General features: G+C 39.0%; 1 pseudogene; it reads right to left on the minus strand.

Moving 5' to 3' along the window:
* Positions 1-247: 247 nt before the first annotated feature.
* On the minus strand, positions 248-663 carry LOC105709212 (charged multivesicular body protein 4b-like; annotated as a pseudogene).
* Positions 664-10,247: the final 9,584 nt, after the last annotated feature.

Genomic DNA, 10,247 nt, shown 5'->3' on the forward strand with positions numbered 1-10,247 from the left:
GCCTTGCATTTAAATTTTTAATACATCTTGAGTCAGGTTTTTTTTTGTTTTTGAAAATTAATCGAGATATTTAATAGACAGTGCAAACCATAATTTCATCTGAATATAAATGTATGCACATCTTTCCAATGAGTTATCTATCAGTTTTCACAAACAGCAACAAGGACCTTATAGCTATGTTAGAAAACTGTATAGTTGGAACTTAATTCTAACAATCTCATTTGCTCTCAGGAGAACACCATCCATTTCAAATCAATGTCACAAACTCCATTAACTCATCAACTTTATCGATGTCCATGTTGTCGTGGGCTGCCTTCATGGCCTTGGCGGCAGAGCCCATGTTCTTGAGCACCTCGGTGTTGGTGCTGGCGTTCTCCAGGGCCTCCCGCTGGAACTCAATGGTTGATAATGTGCCGTCGATCGGTGCCAGCTGCTTCTCATACCTTTTCTTACACTTCAGTGCTGGAGGGCCGGGCGCTTGTTTTTGGTGCCTGCTTCTTGGCTGCCGTCAGCTCCTGCTCGATTTTCTTCTCCAGAAACTCCTGTTTCTTGCTTAACATCTCCTCTGTGTCCCGCAGCCGCTGGATGGCCTCCTGGGGGGGTCTGGCCGCCCTTGCCAGCCTTAGCCCCTCCAGCCCCGAACAGCTTCCCGAACACCGACATATTTGCTGCTCGCCACGCCGGCCTTCGCCTCCCGCTCAGGCTCGGCTCGGCTCGGCTCCGGCGCCCGCTCCCAGCCGCCGCCGAGTCAGTTTTTTAACGTGGTGGAAGGTAAGGGTCTAGTTTGATTCCTCTGCATATGGCTAGCCAACTATCTTCACACCACTTATTGAATAGGGGGCTATTTCCCCATTATTTGTTACTGTTGACTTTGTCAAAGATCAGATGGCTGTAGGAGTGCAGCTTTATTCCTGGGTTCTCTAGTCTGTTCCATTGGTCTCTGTGTCTGTGATGAAAGTGGACATCCACATCTTGTTCCAGTTCTTAAGGGAAACGTTTCCAGCTTTTTCCCATGCAGTATAATGTTGCCTGTGAATTTGTCATAGATAGCTCTTCTTCTTTCAAGGTATGTTCATATTGAAGCCAGGTTTTTTGAGGGTTTTTATCATAAAGGGATGTTGGATTTTATGAAAAGCATTTTCTGCATTTATTGAGATGATTATATGGTTTTTGTTTCTAATTGTGTTTATGTGAATCATGTTTATTGATTTGTGGATATTGAACCATTCCTACATTGCAAAAATAAAGCCTACTTGATCATGATGAATTAACTTTTTGATGTGCTACTGGATTTGGTTTGCTAGTATTTTGTTGAGGATTTTTGCATTTATGTTCATCAGGGATACCGGCCTGTAGTTTTCTTTTTTTATTGGGTCTTTTACCAGATTTTGCATCAGGATGATGCTGGTTTCATAGAATGAGTTAGGGAGGAGTCCCTCTTCCTCAATGTTTTTGAATAGTTTTACTAGCATTCCTACCAGCTCTTCTTTGTAGGTCTGGTAGAATTTGGCTGTGAATCCATCTGGTCCAAGGTTTTTTGACTGTTTTTTTTTTTTTTTTTTTTTTAATTACTGATTCAATTTAGGAACTTGATATTGGTCTGTTCAGGGTTTTAGTTTCTTCCTAATTCAATCTTGGGAGATTGTGTGTTTCTAGGAATTTATGCATTTCTTCTACTGCATTTCTTCTATATATTTCTTCTGCATAGAGGTGTTCATAATAGTCTCTGAGGATCTGTATTTCTGTGGGATTGGCTGTGATGTTACCTTTCTTGTTTCTGATTGTGCTTATTTGGTTCTCTCTTTTTTTTTTGTTAATCTAGCTAGCAGTCTGTTGATATTGTTTATCCTTTAACAGAACAAACTTTTAGTTTTATTGATCCTTTTTATGGCTAATAGGATCTCAGTTTTACTCATTTCTGCTCTGATTTTAGTTGTTTCTTTTCTTCTGTTAGTTTTGGGGTTAGTTTGTTCTTGTTTTTCTCGTTCCTCTAAGTGTGATGTTAGATAGTTAATTTGAGATCTTTCTTTATTAATGTAGGTATTTAGCACTATTAACTCTTCTTAACACTATTTTTGCTGTATCCCAGAGATTGGTATGTTGTGTCTCTATTTCCATTTTTAATTAAAAGAATTTTTTGATTGCTGCTTTAATTTTGTTGTTTACCCAAATATCATTCAGGAACAAGTTGTTTAATTTCCATGTAATTGTGTAGTTTTGAGGTCTTCTTGATATTGATTTCTGTTTTTATTCCACTGTGGTTAAAGAGTATGCTTGGTATAATTTCAGTTTTTTTGAATTCATTGATACTTGCTTTATGGCTGAGCATGTAGTCAATCTTAGAGTATGTTACATGTAGAGATGAGAAGAATGTATATTCTGTGGTTGTTTTTTGGAGTATTCTGTAGATATCTGTTGGGTCCAGTTAGTTACATTTTGAATTTAAGTCCAGAAATCTTTGTTAATTTTCTACCTCGATGATCTGTCTGATGCTATCAGTGGGATGTTGAAGTCCCCCACTATTATTATGTGTCTCTTTAAGTCTTTGTATAGGTCTAGAAGTACTTGTTTTATGAATCTGGTGCTTCTATATTGGATGTGTATATGTTTAGAATAGTTCAATCTTCTCCTTTAATTGAACTCTTTATTGTTATGTAACGCCTTTCTTTGACCTTTCTTTTATTTTTTTTACTGTTGTTGGTTTAAAGTATGTTTTATGTAATATAAGAATAGCAACCCATGCTTCTTTCTGTGTTCCATTTGTGTGATAGCTCTTTCTCTATTTCTTTACTTTGAACCGATAGTGTTGCTGTAAGTGAGATGGTTCTCTTGAAGTTAACAGATGGTTGGGTATTACTTTGTTATCCACCATGCCACTCTGTGCTTTTTAAATGGAGTGTTTAGAGTGTTTACATTTAAGGTTTATATATTTTTGAAATCATACTTTAGGTTCTGGAGTACATGTGTAGATCATGCAGGATTTTTGCGTAGGTACATACACGGCAATGTGGTTTGCTGCCTCCATCCCCCCGTCACCTATATCTGCCATTTCTCCCCATATTATCCCTCCCCAACCTCCCTACCCTCCGCTGTCCCTCCCCTAGTCCCCCACAATAGACCCCAGTGTGTGATGCTCCCCTCCCTGTGTCCATGTGTTTTCATTGTTCAGCACCCGCCTATGAGTGAGAACATGCAGTGTTTGATTTTCTGTTCTTGTGTCAGTTTGCTGAGAATGATGGTTTCCAGATTCATCCATGTCCCTACAAAGGATACAAACTCATCATTTTTTTATGGCTGCATAGTATTCCATGGTGTATCTGTGCCACATTTTCCTTGTCTAGTCTATCATCGATGGGCATTTAATTCCAGGTCTTTGCTATTGTAAACAGTGCTGCAATAAACATATGGGTACATGTGTCTTTATAATAGAATGATTTATAATCCTTTGGATATATACCCAGTAATGAGATTGCTGGGTCAAATGGAATTTCTATTTCTAGGTCCTTGAGTAATCACTACACTGTCTTCCACAATGATTGAATTAATTTACACTCCCACCAATAGTGTAAAACTGTTCCTATTTCTCCACATCCTCTCTAGCATCTGCTGTCTCCAGATTTTTTAATGATTGACATTCTAACTGGCATGAGATGATATCTCAATGTGGTTTTGATTTGCATTTCTCTAATGACCAGCGATGATGAGCATTTTTTCATATGTTTGTTGACCTCATAGATGTCTTCTTTTGAAAAGTGTCTGTTCATGTCCTTCACCTACTTTTGAATGGGTTTGTTTATTTTTTTTCTTTTAAATCTGTTTTAGTTCTTTGTGATTCTGGATATTAGTCCTTTGTCAGATAGGTAGATTGCAAAACTTTTGTCCCATTCTGTTGGTTGCTGGTTCACTCTAATGATTGTTTCTTCTGATGTACAGAAGCTCTGGGTTTATTTAGATCCCATTTGTCTATTTTGGCTTTTGTTGCCAATGCTTTCGGTGTTTTATTCATGAAGTCCTTGACTGTGCCTACGTCCCGAATGGTTTGGCCTAGATTTTCTTCTAGGGTTTTTATGGTGTTAGGTCTTATGTTAAGTCTTTAACCCATCTGGTGTTAATTTTAGTGTAAGGTGTCAGGTAGGGGTCCAGTTTCTGTTTTCTGCACATGGCTAGCCAGTTTTCCCAACACCATTTATTAAACAAGGAATCCTTTTCCCATTGCTTGTTTTTGTTAGGTTTGTCAAAGATCAGATGGTTGTAGATGATATATGAGGTTTTGATTCTGTTGTGATGTTGTTAGTGGGTTGCTTTATAGTCTGGATTGTGTAGTTGCTTTTACAGACTTTGGGCTATGTACTTATTTGTGTTTTTGTGGTAGCAGGTATAATTCTGTTTTCATGTTTAGAACTCCCTCAAGAATTGAGTTGGCAGATAGGCTCTTAATGCTGTGCCCTTTGTATTTCAGTGCATTCACAGCAGTGCTCTGGCGAGTGGGAAATAGTGGGAGGGGGGATTACCCCTTCACCAAGTTTGTTCCCAGGCCTCCAATCACTGGTGCTATGCCTACATTTCCTGAATCCCAAGGGGCCCCAGGTTGGCTGCACTCTCCCCTCCCTTAAGGGAGGCCTGAGCTGAAGGTTAGGCCACCAGGAGCTCCCCAGGGACTCTCCGGTCATCTGAGCTTGGCAGAGTTAGAAAAGATTGTGGGGTATGTCTGTGGGTGGTCTGGTGATGCCGACAGGGTGGGCAGGGTAGTGGGGCCATGGGTGTACAGCTGCTGTGGCACCTACAGCTTGGGGTTTTTGCCTAGAAGACGGTTATAGGGACCACCTAGTTCAGGCAGCCCCAGCCGAGTCTCCTTCTGGTGTCTGTCCCAGGAGTAGGCCTTACCAGCTAGTTTTGTCCCAAACCTTCTAGGCCCAGATCTCTGGTCTGGTCAAGATGTTCCAGGCCCTAGGGCTCCCTCAGGTAGCAGCTACACTGCTCAACAGGCTATATACCCTTCCTTACTCGTCTTGTGAAGGGAGGGACATCAAACTTCTGTGTTGGCACACAAACCCACACCTCATTCTTCTCAATGTTCTGAGAGTGGGGGCTCCTCCCCTGCTCAGGCTCAGGTTACACATCTCAGGTGGATACCCATGGGCAGTATGCTTGAACCTGGGGGATTCAAACTGACCTTTAGCTTTGTCCTCTGCCCCCTTGGGGTTGAGCATCACTTTTGCTAGAGGCACTGAATTGCCCCCAGGCTACCAGCCAAACACTTGGGGTGGTGGAAGCTGTGCTGTGTGCACCCTCTTGTAGGAGTTGCCAGGCAGGAGCCTTGGGAGAGGCTAGCAGACAAGGGGACACATAGATCAGTTGCACTCCAGACCTGTGGAAAAGGTATCCCTGGTTTCTCCTGGCCTGGCAATCAGCAGGAGCTAGAGTTACTCCAAGCAAGATGGAGAGCCTTAGGGGATAGGCACATATAGTCGCATTTTGCTGCAGCTGCCCTGCACTTTAAACCTTCTGGGCTCCTTGCAGGTTCAAGCTCTGCCTCTGTCTATTCTCCAGCAGTTTCCAGTGGCAATTCATATGTCTTTTCAGGTCATAGGATCTCTCATAGCTGGGACCCCAGAGGTCTGTGGCAGGAGTGCTGTGTCCTGGAATTCTTTTACTCTCCCCTTCCTTAGTACCTATTCAGGACCAAGAGCTGGTCCTGGTGCTTGGTGATGTTGTACAAACTTCCTAGCTTCCTCCCTCTTTGATCTCACTGTCTACATCACCTTTCTATTGACTTTCAGCATTTTGTCTCAAAAGATCTGTTTGAAGTTTAATGGTTTACTCAATATTTTGGTTTCTGTCAGTGGGAGAGGCGTTTCCTGGCTGTGTCTAGTCAGCCATCTTGTTCCTCCCCTCCCACTTTACTTCTAAGCTGTAGTTTTGTAATGTGCAAATTGACAATGAGAGCACTTGGGATAATTTGAAGTCAAGTGAGATTTTGTGAACTATCTAAAGTACTGGAACAATTTAAAGTGCTGGGAAAATGTTAGTTATTATTAGTCTACACAATTTACATCAAAAAGGTATTTTATGATTATTATTCAGTACAATAATTTTTGTGTTAAGGAAAACAATACAAAATCAATTACAAGTTTATTTAATATTGAGTAATAATAATGCCTTCAGGTGAGGCTGGAAATAATTTACTGTATTATATCATAGCAGGCTTTACCAATAGAATTTCAGTAAACCAGAAGTACTAAGATTAGGTATTAATTACCATATGATGAAAGTTGGCTTACGAACTTAGAGTTTTCACAAGATGTATCAATATAAATTGAGGGACTATAGAATAATTACACAATGAAAAAGAGATAAACAAGACAGACCTCCTTATCTTCCCTATTATTTGTGTGAAATATATGTTATTTTAAATTGGAGATTGGGTCCTATATCATCTTATAGTTGTCTTTCAGCACCTGGAACAGTGCTGGATGTAAATTCTATTAATATAAATTAATAGTCAGATTTGTTCCTGTCTGTTGGAGGAACATGTTTTCCATTTCTGGAAAAATATGGTTTAAGTTATATTACTGTTAAGTGGGTTCATACCTAGTTGACAATACAATTTGTAGTGATTCAGTGTCAATATAAGAATATTTCTTATTTGAATGAAACTTTACAGTGGTCAGTCTTTGGGCAACTCAGTAGGGACCCATTAAGACAAATTATCTTAAAGCAGGAAAAAGAATCTCGGTATCAAGCAAATAAATTCTTTGCTGTTTTTGTTTATACAAGAAAAAAGGAGCTAAGAATGAAACATCCCTTAATTTGAGGGTTACCAAATTAAGATAATTTGAGATACAATTAATGGAATAAGCAAGTCTTTGCCTAGAAAGATGAACTTCTGAGGTCTTTGGATATACTGTTTTTCAAGAACATATATAATTTTTTTATGAGCTGCATTCTTTTATGCAGGCCTTGTTCTATTAGACTAGGTTACATTTCTATTTTAGCTATCTTTTTTTGTAACGCTAATATGTCCACACAGCAATTAAATTTATGTCATGGGCCTCATTGGCACCATGGTGCTATGTGTAAAATTAAATAATACAGTGTATGAAATCAATTACATTCTAATTGAGCTATTTTCTGCATTTGGGGGATACTATAATTGAATAAGATGATTAGGAAATGGATAATGTCCAGAGCTACATTGTCCAATATGGTAGCCACTAGCCACATGTTTAAATTTAAATTTGAATGTAAATTAATTACAGTTACATTTATTTTAAATTTAATTTATTAAATTTAATTTAAACTCCAAATTCAATTCCTCAGTCTCACTAGCCATAATTTAAGTGCTCAGTATTCACACGTGGCTAGCTGCTATCCTATTGGACAACACAGAAGCAGAATATTTTCATCACTTCAGAAGGTTCCTTTGGACAGTGCTGTTTTAGAGAATAGCAATATAAATGTTGAGATATAACTGCCATTTTTGAGTTTCTTAGCCTCAAGAAAAGGAGCTTGGAATAGAGGCTAAGTTAAGAGTCACTGACTACATGAGGAGCTTTGGTAACCATCCTACAGTTTCAGAAAGGAATAATAAATTAAGACCAGGCAAAACTGTGGCAGGAAGGATTTAGATAGAAATTTTTCTTTTTTTTCTTTTACTTTCCAACTTTTATTTTAGATATGAAGAGTACATGTGCAGGTTTGTTACATGGGTAAACTGTGTGTTGGGGGTGGGGTTGGTGTACAGATAATTTTGTTACCCAGATAATCAACATAACACTTGATAGGTAGTTTTTCAATTCTCACCCTCTACCCAACCTCCACCCTCAAGTAGGCCCTAGTGTCTGTTATTCCCTTGTTTGTGTCCCTGTGTACTCGATGTTTAGCTCTCACTTGTAAGTGACAACATGCAGTATTTGGTTTTCTGTTCCTGTGTTAATTCACTTAGGATAATGGTCTCCAGTTTCTAGATAGACTTTTTGAAGTCCTTCTTGCATGAAAAATTAAGCCTTGGAATAAACTAAATATGGAGAATGTGCAAATATTTTCTGGATTGTTGATAAAAATGTACGGGACTGTGATTTCTAATATTTTAATGCCCCAAATGTTTACACGATGGATCTTACTCTTCTATAAAAAATCAACTTTAAAGAAATTCACATACCATTTGCCCCATGCCTCCAACCTTGAGTGTGGTGTTGCTTTTAGTGTCTGTTTCTTGAGAAACCACTCAGGAAGAAAAATGACTAGGAAATCAGTAACACTTTAAAATCAGTAGCCAACATTTGCTACTCTTGTGGATTCTTGGACCTGTTTTAGTAACTCTGAGCCCTGCCACCTAGAGAAGGGTGGTTCTTGTCTGAGAGCCACTGGTATACACATTTACCTCTGAGAGAGAGGGATAGTGAAGTGGACTGGAGGCTATTGGCAGAGGTAAGTGACTTTTTAACATTCTTTCTGGACCGCCACTTCATGATTAAGTACGTCTGCTCATATGTTTAAGTTTTGCTACTTTTTTTCTGGCCTATATCCAGATTTTTACCAATCTGATCCGAAATGAAATTTTTCATTTGATTTTAAATCAGGCCATTGTAGGGTTTTGAAAGCTCACTGATAGTTTCTCATGTCTTAGCTTTAGTACCCTGAAAGATCATTTTATTAAATGTAAATCCAGATGATCTCCTTTATCTAAGATGTCCATTGGTGTAAGCGATGTGCACACATTCTACACCTGGCAGGACCTTCGGTTATGTGTGAAAATCTCGAGTTCCCTTCTTAGTCATGCAACCTTGAATTCCCTGAGAATGTGATTGTTTCATTTTTTTCTTTTCTTTAAATCTACATTAATAATATAGGGCTGTGAACATCTCATTGAAAAGGATTAGCTCTTGAGAGAAAAGGGATTTGGATTCTTGACTTGTGTTCATAAGCCCAGGATGGGGAGTTCAGGACCATTGGTTAAGGCTATGGGAAACTTGGTCATCCTCTGTGTAATCCCATGTGGACAACAAAATCTGTTTGGGAAGCAATTATGAGGGTTAATTTTCTTTTAATCTGCTTTATTCTGGGGACTGGACTCTGGTGGCAGGCAAACAGACTCAACAGTCCAGCTGAGGCAGCCTGCATCACAGTTCACTGAAAGTCTAAATCCCTTCAGTTTCTTTAAGAACAATGTTTCTTTCAGAAGTGCCAGAGGCACTGTGTGTAGAAATCAATATTCAGGGCATTTTAGCTATAGGAATAGCTCAGTCTATAAACTAGAGATGAAATATTTCTCTTCCCATGACTCTGGCTTAGCGTAGGAAAAAGAAATTTTTTTTTTTTTAAACTAAGTGGACTACAAAGACAAAATTGACAAAGGTAAGTTGTCCTTTTAGCATTCATAAATTCTTAAGGATGGATATTTATTATCTACTTTTTGCCAGGCACTAGAGATATGATTCTCTTTAATGAGGAAGCCAAACAAGACAACATGCAGTTATAACATAGTACAGGAAGTTTGGGGTTAGAGTGACACAGATTTCCGTGGCAGCCCAGAGGAGAGGAATCTAACCCAGTCTGTGACAGTGAATAGGGGAGCTAGGATTAGGGTCTTTCGGGTCTTCCTGGAAGATGAAATATCTAAGCTGAATCTTGAATTACTATTTTTTTATTTTTTATTATTTTTATTATTTTTTATTTTTTTAAGATGGGGTTTCACCATCATGGCCAGGCTGGTCTTGAACTCCTGGCCTCAGGTGATCCACCCATCTCGGCCTCCCAAAGTGCTAGGATTACAGGCGTGAGCCACCGTGCCCGGCCTTGAATTACTATTTTTTTTAAGGTAAGGAGATGTAATTGGGGGAAGTTGAAGTCATAAGGAGAATACAGTATGATATATGCAGAATACTAAAAAGCCTTAATTCTGGTAGAGTGTAAATAGCCGACTGTTGAGTATCAGAAGAATTAGAAGCAAAGAAGCAAACTTTCCCTGAACTTCACGTGATCATCTTATTCCTTTTAGCACAATATCCCAAAGGAAAATAACTGAAGTGAAATACATACATATGCACATGCGCACACATTTTTTCAAATATAAGGAAAGTGGGCGCTCTGAAAACAATAAAGGCAGTGTTTGAAAGAGGCTTAACTGAGGTCAAAATTAAAGCCATCAGCCAATAAGCCAGAACTCCAATCTTGTCAGAGCTAAAGAACAAAGAAAAAGTTTTGAGTTCTGACTAACTCTTGAAAACCTGGAATATTTTCCCCAG

This window comes from Aotus nancymaae, unplaced genomic scaffold (assembly GCF_030222135.1).
Source record: "Aotus nancymaae isolate 86718 unplaced genomic scaffold, 86718_ANA_hifiasm-v0.15.2.pri h1tg000041l, whole genome shotgun sequence".
In the NCBI taxonomy this organism is placed as follows: Eukaryota; Metazoa; Chordata; class Mammalia; order Primates; family Aotidae; genus Aotus; species Aotus nancymaae.